The sequence below is a fragment of the Oryx dammah genome, unplaced genomic scaffold (assembly GCF_014754425.2).
Source record: "Oryx dammah isolate SB20612 unplaced genomic scaffold, SCBI_Odam_1.1 HiC_scaffold_18, whole genome shotgun sequence".
NCBI classification, from domain to species: domain Eukaryota; kingdom Metazoa; phylum Chordata; class Mammalia; order Artiodactyla; family Bovidae; genus Oryx; species Oryx dammah.
The window spans coordinates 8,637,094-8,652,197 of record NW_024070202.1 but is presented as its reverse complement, the minus strand read 5'-3'; the positions used below and the strand labels follow the sequence as shown (position 1 = coordinate 8,652,197).

The 15,104-nt window shown below is 41.0% G+C and overlaps 1 protein-coding gene across 2 annotated transcripts in view; it reads right to left on the bottom strand.

Annotated features, from left to right (window-relative positions):
• Positions 1-15,104, bottom strand: part of CDK14 (cyclin dependent kinase 14) — a 557,423-nt gene that overhangs the window by 416,387 nt on the left and 125,932 nt on the right. Inside the window, exon 1 of one of the 2 annotated variants that reach the window (XM_040260249.1) lies at positions 10,359-11,451. The exons of the other annotated variant lie outside the window; for it this stretch is intronic. The gene's annotated coding sequence lies outside the window, so the exon portion shown is untranslated. Of the gene's footprint in view, positions 1-10,358; positions 11,452-15,104 lie in introns of those variants that run through there. 2 annotated transcript variants of the gene reach the window in all.

The window sequence follows — 15,104 nt, the reverse complement described above, 5'->3', positions numbered from 1 at the left end:
AAGAATACATTTGAATCAGTTCTAATGAGATGGATAAAACTGGATCCAATTATACAGAGTGAAGTAATCCAGAAAGAAAAACACCAATATAGTATACTGACACATATATATGGAATTTAGAAAGATGGTAACGATAACCCTGTATGTGAAACAGCAAAAGAGACACAGATGTATAGAACGGACTTTTGGACTCTAAGGAAGAGGGAGAGGGTGGGATGATTTGGGAGAATGGCACTGAAACATGTATACTATCATGTAAGAAACGAATCGCCAGTCTATGTTCGATGCAGGATACAGGATGCTTGGGGCTGGTGCATGGGGATGATCCAGAGAGATGATATGGGGTAGGAGGTGGGAGGGGGGTTCAGGATTGGGAACTCATGTACACCCGTGGCGGATTCATGTCAATGTATGGCAAAACCAATACAGTGTTGTAAAGTAAAATAAAGTAAAAATAAAAATTAAAAAATAAAAAATAATAATAATAAAAATTAAAAAAAAAAAAAAAGAATGGACTGGTTGGATCTCCTTGCAGTCCAAGGGACTCTCAAGAGTCCTCTCCAACACCACAGTTCAAAACCATCAATTCTTCGGCGCTCAGCTTGCTTCACAGTCCAACTCTCACATCCATACATGACCACAGGAAAAACCATAGCCTTGACTAGATGGACCTTAGTCGGCAAAGTAATGTCTGCTTTTGAATATACTATCTAGGTTGGTCATAACTTTTCTTCCAAGGAGTAAGCGTCTTTTAATTTCATGGCTGCAGTCACCATCTGCAGCGATTTTGGAGCCCAAAAAATAAAGTCTGCTACTGTCTCCGCTGCTTCCCCATCTATTTCCCATGAAGTGATGGGACCGGATGCCATGATCTTCGTTTTCTGAATGTTGAGCTTTAAGCCAACTTTTTCTCTCTCCTCTTTCACTTTCATCAAGAGGCTTTTTAGTTCTTCTTCACTTTCTGCCATAAGGGTGGTGTCATCTGCATATCTGAGCTAATTGATATTTCTCCCGGCAATCTTGATTCCAGCTTGTGTTTCTTCCAGCCCAGCGTTTCTCGTGATGTACTCTACATAGAAGTTAAATAAGCAGGGTGACAATATACAGCCTTGACGGACTCCTTTTCCTATTTGGAACCAGTCTGTTACTATTAATATCCACTGCTGGTAAATGATTTTAAGTAGAACAACTACAAAGATAAGACCAGACACATAAATTCACTTCTTTGTGCTTCATTTTACCTTTTCTTTCTCTTGGGGTTTTAGTATTTAGAGAGGAGGCAGACAGGTTCACACCAGGAACTCCTCTCCTGAGAGCTCCAGCCTCTGTGGATCTTCCTCAACTCTCCAGTCCTGGCATTGTCTCAGTGACAGCGTCCAGGGCCTCTTGGCTGAGGGGCTGGTTATTAGCAAGCAGCACACAGCGGCAGTCACACTGTGGGACACTGGTAACCCCAGTCCTCTCTACTAAACGCTAGTCATGTCCCTGCATCACGGTCACTGTCGCAACCAAAGATGCCCGCAATAAGAACAACACCATTTTTAGACTGTACCTCATAACCTGTCACTTAAATACATGCCGTCTAATGTGTTTTCATATAATCTATTATGGAATTTGTTTTCATGCATTTGGTTTATCTGCTGGGGTGGGAGGAGGCGTTTGTCTTGCTCTGTTGCTCATGTATTTTTACTTCCACAACCAGACTGCAAACACTTGGGCAGAGAAACCACACCTTCCATTTCTTTCATATTCTCAGAGCTCGAAAAACAGCAGGAAATGGGTACTCTGATAACAGTTATTCAGAGATGGATTGTTTTCCTTATTGTTTCCTTTTTCCTTAGTTTAAGCCTTCCCTTTTAACTAAACATAGGCCATTTCAAAAATGAGTCCTAAGAAACTACGTACAGTACAGTGAGGTACCTTCTGAGACCAGCTCTTTCCCAGTCAATATAAAGGCTTCACTAGCCGTTCCCACTAGCCAGAATTCTGTTACTGGAATTTAACTTTAAAATGCTTATTTTTCTACTGACCGGTTTCTTTGGGGTCCGACCTAATTTCATTCAGTCCTGAATCTGTCAGCTAATGTACACAGCTGAATGGAGAACTCTTGAGGACATCACATTCCTTTATGCCGCTTCAGTGACTGTAGTCTCCTTACGTCCTTCCTGGGCTTCAGTGCTTATCACCAAGAGATTCAATCATGGTTTTCCTGATTGTATTATGAAATATGTAGGTAGTCTTCCCAGGAGTTTAAACTTTAATATGCATCACTAAAATGATTTTATTGAGTTGCTTTCCCTTCTGGTATAATTATAGACTTGATTTAGACGTAAGAGATTCAGTTTGCTTAAAGGCTGGCATAGACAGAGGCATGTATTTACTGACCTCTAGGTTCTTTATTTTATACTATTTCTACACTAAAAACTAACTAGCCCCAAAAAGTCAAAGGAAGAAAGGAGAAGACATGTGAGATTTTCTGACTCCCACTTGATATGCTGGTTAAAATTCCACGATTTCATAATGACAAATTTAACATGAAGTTGAATGAACACTCACAGTAAGGGCTGAAATGCCCTCTCTGCTGTTAGTTGTTGTCTGTTTTTTGGAATGTGGTTATTTTGGGTGATCAGGATTTCATCTAGAATAGTCTTTACCCCTGGCTGCCCTCAGCGCGGCAGCACAGGCGTCACCCAGGACCACAGGCCCCACCCTTACCTCAATCCTCCTGAATCAGAACCTGCATTTTAACAAGACACCCAGCGGATTTGTGTGGACATTAAAGTCTGAGGTGCAATGCTCTAACCCACAGAAGAATAATAAAGTCTGCTGCTACGGTCAAATAAAGAACTGAGACTGTGAAAGAAGTCAAGCGTTTGAGAGGCAAATGCTGTTTCAGTCTTTGGGTACAAAATAAGTGATAATCATATCGACATTCCTTGGGTAGCATTTTTGCTCAAGCTTCCCAACAAACATCACAGTAATTTCAGCTAATTCTTTTATATAATTTTGAACTCTGAAGACAAATTCTCCAATAAGATACACCCAATATATACATGAATTTTTAAAAAGCAATGGGATTGGAGCATGTGAGGAGTAGAGAAAGAAGACTACACATAGATTATAAAAATACAAGTAACATTACTTCCTGTAGTAGAAGGAATTATGGAATTATGTGTTTCTAATGCAGAAGCCATTGTTTTGCTCTGGACCACTATTATCTGTGAAAAAAATTACCACGTAAGTATTCTAAGGAGAATTGAATCCAGAATTTCACTTTATTCTTTATCTACCAGAGTTTATGTGGTAACTTTGAAAAGAAAAACAAAAAAAAAAGAATTCAAAGGAAGTCACTTCAGGATCCAGATATGAAAATTTAAAAGGCACTTACATATGTGAACAGTGCCATGTACTATAAAGCAGGTAAAAAAAAAAAAGCCTTCTGCCTATGAGATATAACCGTTCATTTCCGGCCCTAGTCTAGACAAAGGACTGGAAGGCCTACTCCCAAACAGAATGACAGGCAATTCTCTGCAGTCTGGGCCTCTTTCCTAACTATTTCCAGTAAAAACTTACTAAATATCTCCAAAAGGTCCAGAGCGGGAAAGGAGACGATGTGTGAATTTTCTGCTTCCCACTTGACAACCATAATTATATGCTGGTTAAAATTCCATCAAGGGGCTTCCCTGGTGGTCCAGCAGTTAAGAATCTGCCTTGCAGTGCTAGAGACACAGGTTTGATCTCTGCTCTGCGAAGATCCCACATGCCACAGGGCACCTGAGGACCGGTGCCACAGCTACGGAGCCAGAGTTCTAGAGTCCACAAGCCACAACAACTGAAGTCCACTCTCCTAGAGTGTGTGCTCCGCCACAAGAGAAGCCACGGCCAAGAACCCTGCACGCCGCTGTGGAGAGTGGCCTCTGACTGCTGCAGCGAGAAAGCCCGCGTGCAGCAACAAAGACCCACCAAGGCCATAAAAATAATAAACAGATCTTTTTAAAAATTCCATCATAGAAAAAAAAGGGAGCCATGGGTGTCACAGTCATGTCATAAGCCAAATGAACACAGGGTGTTGGGAGGTGAAATGCTAGCATCGACATCTATATCGCCTCCCCCCTCCCATCTAGAGCCAGAGGGCCCAGAAATGGACGCATGAAAGGAGAATCCGCATGCACGAAACAGGAGTGGCCTTACTGAGATTCCACAAAGCAAAAGCCTATTCTAACTCACAAAACTCCCACAGCTGCAGTGGGAACTGGAATACCCACCCTCGACACAACAGAAGACTTGAGCTACAGAATGTGGCTCACACGGCATGGCTAATTCGTTTCTTCACCAAGACACTACTCCCTTACAGCTCTTACTCTAGAAAAAAGTCCGTTCCTGCAAATGGGGACTTTTCCTGACCTCTCTCATAGAATTTACAGGTTTAAATAGAGCTTTTCTCTTTATTAGGTTTTGTTTGGGGTCCTACCTGAGAAGGAGAAACCAGGCTGTGTTTTCAAAGGACCCCATACCGTGCAGAGGTACAAAATAATCCAGGGAGGGGCGCTGACTACTACTGGGGCAATGTTAAAAGGTTGTTCATGTCAGAAGCACTAACAACCAATAAAGAGACCAGGCTGAACTCAGAATCATAGATGTTTAAAATCAATAACATGGTCCAGACTGCTTTCTGTACACATATGCTTAGCATTTGAGGGGGTTTTTTTGTTTGTTTTTTTGACATCATGAAGACAACAGAAACTGCCATGTGTCTCAAAGGCTGTGAAAACAAGAGTCTCAATGCCTTCTGAATTCTGTTTTCTGTTCCTAGCCTCACTGCACCACCCACAGCTTCTTTGTACTAAATTAGCCTAGTTCTTCCTTCATGTTTAAACCTTTCAAATATCTGTAGCCCAATATTCTGTCCCTCATGTAAGATAAAGCATCCAGAAGGTAAAATAACATTAAAAATATAAAGCTGAAACAAGACACTACTGCAGGTACTTACTGATCCATCAGGACCTGAATTTCTTTCCCCTGGTAACCATATGAACAGCATTTAAAAATAAAGATTATAAATATGTTTAAATTCCTCCCCTGAAGGAGAAATAAAATTGTGTACTTTCTTCTCACTCTCAAACAGATGGCTGTATAAATAAACACAATTTCTATCTCCTCACCTATAATAACCATTTTTTTAATAACATCTAAATGTATTATTAATGCTTGGGAAAAAGCAGTGATCAGTGTCGAGAGTGATGGTAGAAAGTTTAGAAGTTTAATGGGTTTATTCTAATAAAATAAATCTAGATGCAAACCTCACTGAAGAATTCAGAAATATATAGGGCACCACTCAATATAAAATTGACTTCTGAAGCTCTTAAAATTTTCAGAGAATCATATATGGGTCACTAACCACACAGAGCTCATGAAGAGAAACACAGGGAACAATGAACCTCTGGGTAGAAAATGGAAGTATCTCTCAATGTAGCTTTAACAGCTGGCCCATCTTTTGTAAAGAACTAAAATTTCGATGATAATAAATTTGACAGCAATCCATTAATAATAAAGTCCTGATGGCTTTCATGAGGACTGGTTCTGTAAACCTTTCTCATGACTGACAAAATTCAATAGTGAATCCTAACTGAGATATTCAAGGTGAATAGCACAGAACAGTGGGATACACACGCCCTGCTGTTCGGCTGCCACCTGAAAACAAGCCCCAGTGCTTCCAGGAACATTTCACTGTCAGCTTTGTATTTTTAGCAAGATCTCATTTAGCTATGGAATAAGCCACTGGAGCACATTTGTATCAGTTGGGCCGAAGAGGAAATCTACAGACCATATAATCCTTCCCAAACCTGTCAGGTTGTAACTAGAATACTGAAGAATTCTTTCTTTTATTCTCCTTTTATACCCAAACCCAATAACATTAAGATACTGTCACATATGCTCAATAAACTAGCAAACTGGAGAAGGATCTTGGGCAAGATTTGATATAAATTGATAGAAAAGAGAGATGGAGATTAAGGATTTCTGGATGACCATGGCAATGACGATGAAGGCTATTGTGTGTGCTCAATCATGTCTGACTCTTCGTGACCCCATGGACTGTAGCCCACCAGGCCCTTTTGTCCATGGGATTCTCCAGGCAAGAATACTGGAGTGGGCTGCCATTTCCTCCTCCAGGGGATCTTCCTGACCCAGGGATTAAACACATGTCTCTTGCATGCCTGCATTAGTAGGCAGATTCTTTACCACTGAGCCACCTGGGATGATGGCTATTATTAAACTCTTATTAAATGCAATGCTATTTTTAAAGTTTCATAAGTAGTTTCTCAATTAACCTCTACAACCACCTCAAGAGGTACTATTATCATCCCAGTTTCACAGATGATTAAATTGAGGTACACAAGAGTTAAATAACGTGTCCAAGACCACACAGAGCATGCACAGGAAACAGGAATTATTTCAGGACTTTGACTGTGACGCCCAAGCTCTTGACCACCAGGTTATCTTCCTTAAATGTCCCTTGGGACTTAGATCCTGAAAGAAATAAGGAAAGCACAGATCTGACCTGCAACACTTCTCTCATTCTTTCCTCTCTTGATACAAAAGAAAAGTGCTTTTAGAACTGAGCAAAGTAACTGCCCTGTGCTTTGAGGTTTTCCAACCCATCCTTGCCATCTCCTCATCACTTCCACCATGTAAATTTAACATGGTTTTGACTAATCTGGCTCTCAATCTTATCAAAAATTGATCCTCATATCAAAAGTCAAGGCTGAAAATCAAAGTATTAGGGTGTATGTGGGTGGGGGCAGAAAGTAAAAGATTTATTAAGAAGGACAGACTGATGGGGAAGATGGGAAGGCTCAGGCCTCTTCCCATATATGTTCGTATTTCCTGAAGTGAAAGTGTTAGTTGCTTAGTTGAGTCCAACTCTTTGTGACCCTACGGGCTGTAGTCTCTGTCCACTGGATTCTCCAGGCAAGGATACTGGAGTGGGTTGCCATTCCTCTCTCCAGGGTATCTTCCTGATGCGGGGATCAAATCCAAGTCTCCCACGTTGCAGGCAGATTCTTTACTATCTGAGACACCAGGGAAGCCCTGTGTTTCCTGAAGAGTATGCTAAAGGCATGGATATAAAGTGTTGATTGAACCCATCTAAGAATCATCATATTGGTCAATGGTAGATAAACAGAGGCTCTAGAGCCTTAACTCAGCTTTCTAAAAAAGATCTATGAGAAAGTCATTTAGATTTAATAGTAGCATCAGGAAGAAAGGTGAGAAGGAGAACGCTCCACTGATGAAGCCAGGCTTACTTCATCCAATGGAAATCTGCTTAATGGGGCGTGAAGCTTTTACCCTTTCTCACTCCCCTCTAACTCAGAGGAGATCTGTGATTTGGGGGTGGAGTGTACACTGAAAACAGCATCGGGGAGTGAGAGAAGACTTGCAGTGGGCATCAAGAGCCTGAGTGGAGTCTCACCCTCCAACTGGCCAAATGAAATGAAGATGAGTCAACTGGTTAAACGATTGACTGCTGAAGTACCTCCCAGCTCTAAGAGTCTCTGGTTCTGCAAGAGGATCTCAACATGATCAATCTTTGCTTATAAAGTTTTTAATGTAACAGACTAGAAGCAGAGTGGGTAAAATCTGGATGTTCACAATGACAAGAGCCACAGTCCAGCCTTCCGCTATATATTTCAGTCGACAGTTGCTTTCTATAAGCAAAAAATTCACATGAAAATCTAGCCAATTACCATGCTCAACTACCAGGCCATGTAAAGAATCCAAATGAATATATCCTTAGATCAGTGCATTTCTATTCCTCATTCCTACACTTTCCCCTAGGCTTTTCAGCATTTCTAAATTATCCATATTTATTAGATGTCCATAGAAGTCGATATGGGAACTTGCTTTATTGAAATTAAACACATTGGATAAAATAAACTAAACACAAAAGGACAAATACTTTATGATTCCACTTGATATGACATACCAAGAAAAGGCAAATTCACAGACATGGATGTAGACTAGAGATTACCAAAGGCTAGAGACAGAGACTGGGGAAGTTATCACTTAATCGACAGAATATCTATTAGGGATGATGAAAAGTTCTGCACTTGGACAGCAATGATGATAGCAAAACATTGGGAATGTACTTAGGCCAATAAATTACCTACCTAAAAATGGTTAAAATGGAAAATTTTGTGTTACATATATTTTTCACCACAATTTTTAAAATGGAAAAACATCAAGGCATATAGTGTGTGTTTCACAATTGCCCAAAATGAAAAAAATTTTAAATGTCTCCTTGAACTATTTTAAGGAGTAGATTGTAAGTTTTCTGAGGACAGGGACTAGCTGTGTCTCAGCAGTTACACTGCTGCTCAGTAGACTCTCCATAAATGCTCGTTTAATAAATAAATGATTAAAAGATATAAATGGAGGACAATTCTCCGAAGTAGGAAAATATGAAAAGCATCAAATTTACTTATTCATGAGAAAGTATAATGGGGCATATTCCTGAGAAAAATACCAAAGCTACGATCCCTAAGCTCCTTCAGGGAAGGGAGTGTATCTATTTCATCTTGACTTCCTTCACAGCGCGTCTTACGATGCCTTATAGAGTAAATGGCTGATAAATGTTTGCAGAATGAGGAATTTAAAAAAGATTGATAGGAAAATCAATCTTATTAACTGCTCTACTATTCTCCTTTTAAAAACTTACTTACTTTTTGCAAACGTACAACTCCTGCCACAGGACGAAAAAAAAAGAAACCTCATAGCTTACAAAAAGTGAAGGTAAAATATAAATAACTAGAAGGTATCACTCTCAGGCAAAGAACCAGCAAACACAGGGCATATCATGGTCTGAGTAGGAAAAAAAAGTTGTTTTTAAAGGAACAACTAAAGTATAGAAAAGATAGCTTGTATAGTTCATCTCCATTTTTTAGGAAAAAGTAAATGGTCAAAATAACAGAAAATTTTCACTATCTTTGGAAGAAAATCCAAATATTCCTTGCCAAAAATTAATGTCTGACCTTTACAATAAATAATGTGAATACAGAAGAATATTTAAGGTCCCCCTTAAAAAAATTCTAGTGAACCCAAATATTATCACTAATTCTCTCAACTAGCCTATCAAGTAATCGAGTGTTCTTTCTTAGAAATACTTATGTCACAAAATTACATACAACTGGCTTATGAGCAACATGCCACACCAAGTTACTGATGTTTTTTCTCAACTAATATTCACTATCATCATCATTTACATTTTTACATGAAGTACTCAGTTAAAGTATACATAAGGAGAACATTTTTAAAGCCAAAAAATTCAAATGCTGACACCCTTAACATCCAGTACCTGTACAATAGTTGGAACCTTATAAAATCACCAGAACCGCGCAATGTAGTAGTCTCACTGTGAACAATATTAAAACATGTCTTTCAACTTCAACCACCCCCACCCCTAAGACTAGGTGCTCACTAACAAACGGAAATAGGAATTCGACCTCTGCAGAGATCAAGGTTTATTACACTTCTGTGTCTCAGCTGTTATCTTCTCCCCAAGCAGGTGGGCATCATTTTGGAGGCGCCTCTCTGCTGCCCGGACCTTCATGCCTGCAGGAGTTCTCCATTAGCCTCCAAAATGCTAACAGTCCACTCTTAGAGTCAGCGCTTCAAGCAGAACTGCATAAAGGATGACCACTTCTGTACACGAGAGCACAACCGCGCCAGGTGGGAAGATGCAAAATACCAGCACACTGACCTCTGCCAGGCAGCAAACACCTAAAGCAGGTGCATTTCCGTGCTCCAGAAGGGAGGGGGGAGGAGCAGGGAGGAAGCCCCAGATCCCTAATATATCAGAGATGTGTACTGCACTCAGAGCCATTCCAGCTAATTCACGGACATCAGTTCATCCAAACGAGAAAAGTGGTCTCCCGTCCTTCACCAGCTCGACTCAGAGGACATTCAGCCAAGCATAGCCGGGCAAAACAATCCGTAAGATCTCTTTAAGCTATAATAAATAAGATGAGTTTCAGAAGAAATAACATTCAGCTCCGGCAAAGAAGCACAGTCGCAAACCTTTTCCTCATCTTATCGCTGCTCCTGGTGTTTACAAAGTACAAGCAGTAGCCTCGGAAACCTCAAGAGACTCTGCCGTTGGTAACCTCCTGTCAGATCTTTAGTTTAAATAGCCCCTTGATCAACCTGTGATGGGTTCTGGCAGTTAAATAGAAGGGGGTGAGTAAAATGACATGCACAAAATGAATCCTTTTCAAGTTGTAAATGAGTGAGTCAGGATTCAGACTTGCTGAGATGCTCCAAATTAAACCCCCTGCTCTGATTTTAAGCATGCTCCGTCTTACCGTTTTGCTGTTGTCTCTCTCAGGCTCGAATCACCTGGAACTCTTTAGCATGTCTCTAGCAATGTGCTTGTACCAGGCCAGGCTCATACAGCAACTGAATTCACATCTTTCTGCACTAGCAAGCTGAAATGGTACGGCCGTACTACAACCAAGAAAGGGGGAAGCAAAAGCAGGGGAAAGAAAAAAAAAAAAAAAAAACACCCAGAAATACCTAGAGAAGCTAATCTCCATGGAAGAGGACCAAAAATGGTTCAGAAGAACACAAAGGACATGCTCGCATTCAGGATCAATAGCCTTAACACTTTAATTTTTTTTCCCAAAAGAATCTCTCTTTTTTTTTTCCTCTAAACACGATGGACTTGCCTGTGGAGTTCCCAGGAAGACAGAGTAATCCAGGCTCTGCAGCAGCATTGCAGCCAAAGTAACCGTGCATATTCTGTCCAGGCAATTCACAACACACTGTCTCTTCAGAAAGATATTGATTTGCAATGCAGGGCTGCCTCAAAAGAATGGGAGCCAAACAGATAATGGTGATTGCATAGGAGGAAAAACATTTAATCAAGAGGATGGACCTCATCATGCTCGATTCAATTTTTTAAAAGCACTGGGGCAAGCCAGTAAGTGTCTTGAGTGACAAACCCATTAAACAGTAACCTGAGGTCCTAGAGAAGGCCAAGTTTAGGCTGCCATCATTTGCATTTGTGCTGCAAAAGCCACTAAAACATTTAATGTATCTATGTGCATAGATTTCTCATATGCAAATGGGGCATGATGAGAACTCTAAAATAACCATGCACCACATAACAGAGGTTAAAAAAAAAAAATGCACAGGTGTGGCATTTACGGAACCAAAGTGATTAAATACATAATAAGGAGCCTGCAGAATTCTTGATGGGAGTTACAGCTCATATGACCCTCAAAAGTAAAATATCAACACAAACCAGATCTCACAATCCTTAGGCTAATTGTGTCAAGTCATGCCACACGGTGCTGGGTGGCCAGCAAAGATCCAAACTGCCACTCTCGTAGCGACCCCTACAGGACAGAGACTGATCTACAACTCACCCTTGTTTAAAGTTATCTCCTATCCTCAGAAGACAGAATTGCCAAAGGGCAAAAAAGTAGATTAGGACACAACCAAGAAATACATGAGGCAACAAATCAAAAAAGTCAGGCATGACATTTGACCTCATAGATATTCACTTAATTAAGAAATCAAAGGACAAGAAGAGGTAACAACAATGTCAAATATCTCTATAGCTCCCAGGACTAGTGCACACTTAGTAACCTCAGGGAGAGAGCTGCATTGAAATATATGCAATGCACGTGCAGACCAGATGGCTGACGGGAAGTTGCTCTCCAGCACCGGGAGCCCAGCCCTGTGCTCTGTGACGACTGGGAGGGGCGGGCGGGAGGCTCAAGGGGGAGGGGACACACGTACACTTGTGGCTGATTCATGGTGGAGGGCAGAAACCAACACAACATTGAAAGCAATTATCCTCCCATGAAAAGTAAATTAAGAAAAAGAAATCCCAGGGAAAAGTGTTTTCCCTTTACATGCTAACTGGTTTAAAGGAATCATCTCCCACATCTGCTGTTCGCAAACCATCCTCATCTTCATCCTTCTCAGTGACAATGGGAAGACATGGAACTTTTTTTCTGCAACAGCAAAGCTCATCCAAAAATCTTACGAAAAGTTCTTCAAACACAGACAGTATGCAGCTTGCTCTTCACAAAAGCCAGGAAAGAAAGCTATCTCCTTAATATCGGAAAACTATCGAGTTATATGCACTTTGCTTCTGTGCAGCAGAGTTCATTTCAACAAGTCTCTCAAGAATCTGGAGCTGTGTTTGTGACTGCTCAAGCTCCAGCCCACAAAGACTCTCCTTTCTCAGAACCAACATTTACTTGAATCATTTAAGCCTTTGAATCATTAACCATATGCTGCCTCATAAAACTCTCCTATAGTACTGGCGTTTTCCCCCTATGAAGGCCATTGAGGAACAAATTCACATCAGTTTCATTTTTTTTCTTTTTTTTACTCCTCCATAACACGTTAACACACTGCTACACATCCAGCAAATTTTAAAGTAAAAATTTTAAGAATTAGTGAATCTCCCAACTCCATACTTTAAGGCTTAATCTCCCCTCCCCTATGACTCAAAGTTCCCTGACAAAAATCCACATCAGAAGTGTTAGCTTTAGTTTCTTCACTTAAGTAGTACCTATGTGTTTTTTCTTTCTAGAGAATTGGTAGATAAGGGCATGTACAGTGTTTGTGTTCGCTAAACTATTCTGTACAAAACCCAAGAAACAACACAATAATCTTCTGCTTTAGTCTTTCATTTATTCATTCAACGAATAGGTAGCAATGCACCCAGCGATGAGCAGCCAGGTTCTCTGCAATCAAAGACTCCTCCTGACTTGGGTGGGTCCTCAGGTAGCTCCTCCCCAGAGCCCTCCGGGGGCCCCCCTCTTGCGTTGGTGCCCCCTCAGCCCATCACACTGCACTGTTCTTGCTTCACTATCTAGATTATTGATTTGCTTGTCTTCCTCCCCCACTAGAACACAAACTACTCAAGAGCCTGCAATTCTACTCACTGGCTCTCCTGTGTTTCCCTAGCCCCCAAAACAGCCTCCGCACTTGTTACATCCATCAATATTAGGAGGATCTGCTGATGACAGTAGTTCAAACCAAAGCTGTGGACTCCCGTAGAGTGGAAATGGATGGGAAAGCTTGAGAGGTGTGTGGGGGAAAGAAGAGTGTCACCAAATATATACAGGTAAACAAGGAGCTGGGCCATGCAACAAAAGTAAGGAGAGAGGCTGAAGGTGCAGCCTGGGAAAATTAATCAGTATGCTCATGTTTTACAGGAAGGATTCGCTATCTACTGCTATGAAGACTATATTTATCAGGGGACACTGAGGTGTATATATCAAACCACACCACAGAAGAGCATTAGGAGAGATTAAGATAAAGCGTCTGTCTTCAAAGAGAAGAGATAAAAGTCTTTTGTAAAAAACCATCTCAGTGGACAAAGAGGAAAAGATGGGAAAGAAACCAACAAAAATACTAGGTACTAAGTAAACAAAACCTGATGTCTTAAAATGAGATCTATTTTTTAATTCTAAAAAATACTATGCACTTCTACAACATTTTAAATATCGCATAATAAACCAAAACTAATCTTCAATTGATGATGGGGTCAATTATGAACCAGTGACAGCCAGCAGGCTTTAACAGCAAGTATACAGGGCCACTGCCTCCTGATCTCAATAATCGATATTTGTGAGCTCCTCTGCTTCACTGAGATGGTTCATCCTTTCTTTGGCATTAAGCTTTCCTTCTTACAGCTGTAACTGTGCCACTTCCTTCTAACACCACCACACCCTTCTCAGTCTTGCCACAGATTCTTCAACCATCCCTGTGCTGGGCAGCTTAGATAAACAGGCTTATTAGAACACCGGGTGAACAGAGGTCTGAGTCAAATGGTATGTTCAAAGCAGAACTAGGAACCTTCTCCTGAGTGGAGAAATATTAGCTCAGGCATCTACTGACCACAGGCTTTACCATATAGGCTTTGTGGTATTTCTCATCTGTGCAGAAACTCTTGCTTCCTATCAACTTACATGGAGCTAGCTCAGACATATAAGGCTGCCAGATGTCTGACCTTCACACAAGGAGGGCCATACAGGCAGATGGCACCAAAGATTAAACCAAAGAAAGCAGGTACCTGGAAAGGGGGATGCAGGGGGGGTGGGGGGGTGGGGGGGTGGGGGGGTGGGGGGGTGGGCGGGTAGAAAGTGTGTGTGTGTGTGTGTGTGCACGCACACCCACATGCTCAGTCATATCTGACTCTTTGCCACACCATGGACTGTAGCCCATCAGGCCCCTCTGTCCACGGAATCTCCCAGGCAAAAATATTGGAGTGGGTTGCCATTTCTATTCCAGGAGATCTTCCTGACCCAGGGATCGAACCCATGTCTCTTACATCTCTTGCATTGGCAGGCGGGTTCTTTACCACTGTGCCATCTGGAAAATCCAGAAAAAATGAATAGAGAAGGGTTTTTTTAAAAAACTGAAAAAAAAAAACATTAAGGAAACTGTTTAAAAATTAGGAAACAGGTTAAGAGAAAAAGGTTTCTTTATGCATATAACTCTAATATAATATCATTTACTTAATGAATTAATATCATTAAATACTTAGGTCTAAAGAGGGGACACAGTTTATTTTGAAAAGTGATAGAGAAAAGATTGAAATTTCCCCAAAAGAGGTTCAATTTCAATTTTAATAGTTCCATGAAACCCTAGCAATTTCTTTCTATTGTAAACCTTTACAGCGAAATGTTCACATTATGATTGGTTTGCAAATGTTCAGGATATTTCAGTAAACCTGTTTTTCCAGTGGTCATGTATGGATGTGAGAGTTGGACTATAAAGAAAGCTGAGCACCGAAGAACTGATGCTTTTTAACTGTGGTGTTGGAGAAGACTCTTGAGAGTCCCTTGGACTGCAAGGAGATCCAACCAGTCCATTCTAAAGGAGATCAGTCCTGGGTGTTCATTGGAGGGACTGATGTTGAAGCTGAAACTCCAATACTCTGGCCACCTGATGCAAAGAGCTGACTCATTGGAAAAGACCCTGATGCTAGGAAAGACTGACGGCAGGAGGAGAAGGGGACGACAGAGGATGAGATGGTTGAATGGCACCACTGACTCGATGGACGTGGGTCTGAGTGAACTCCG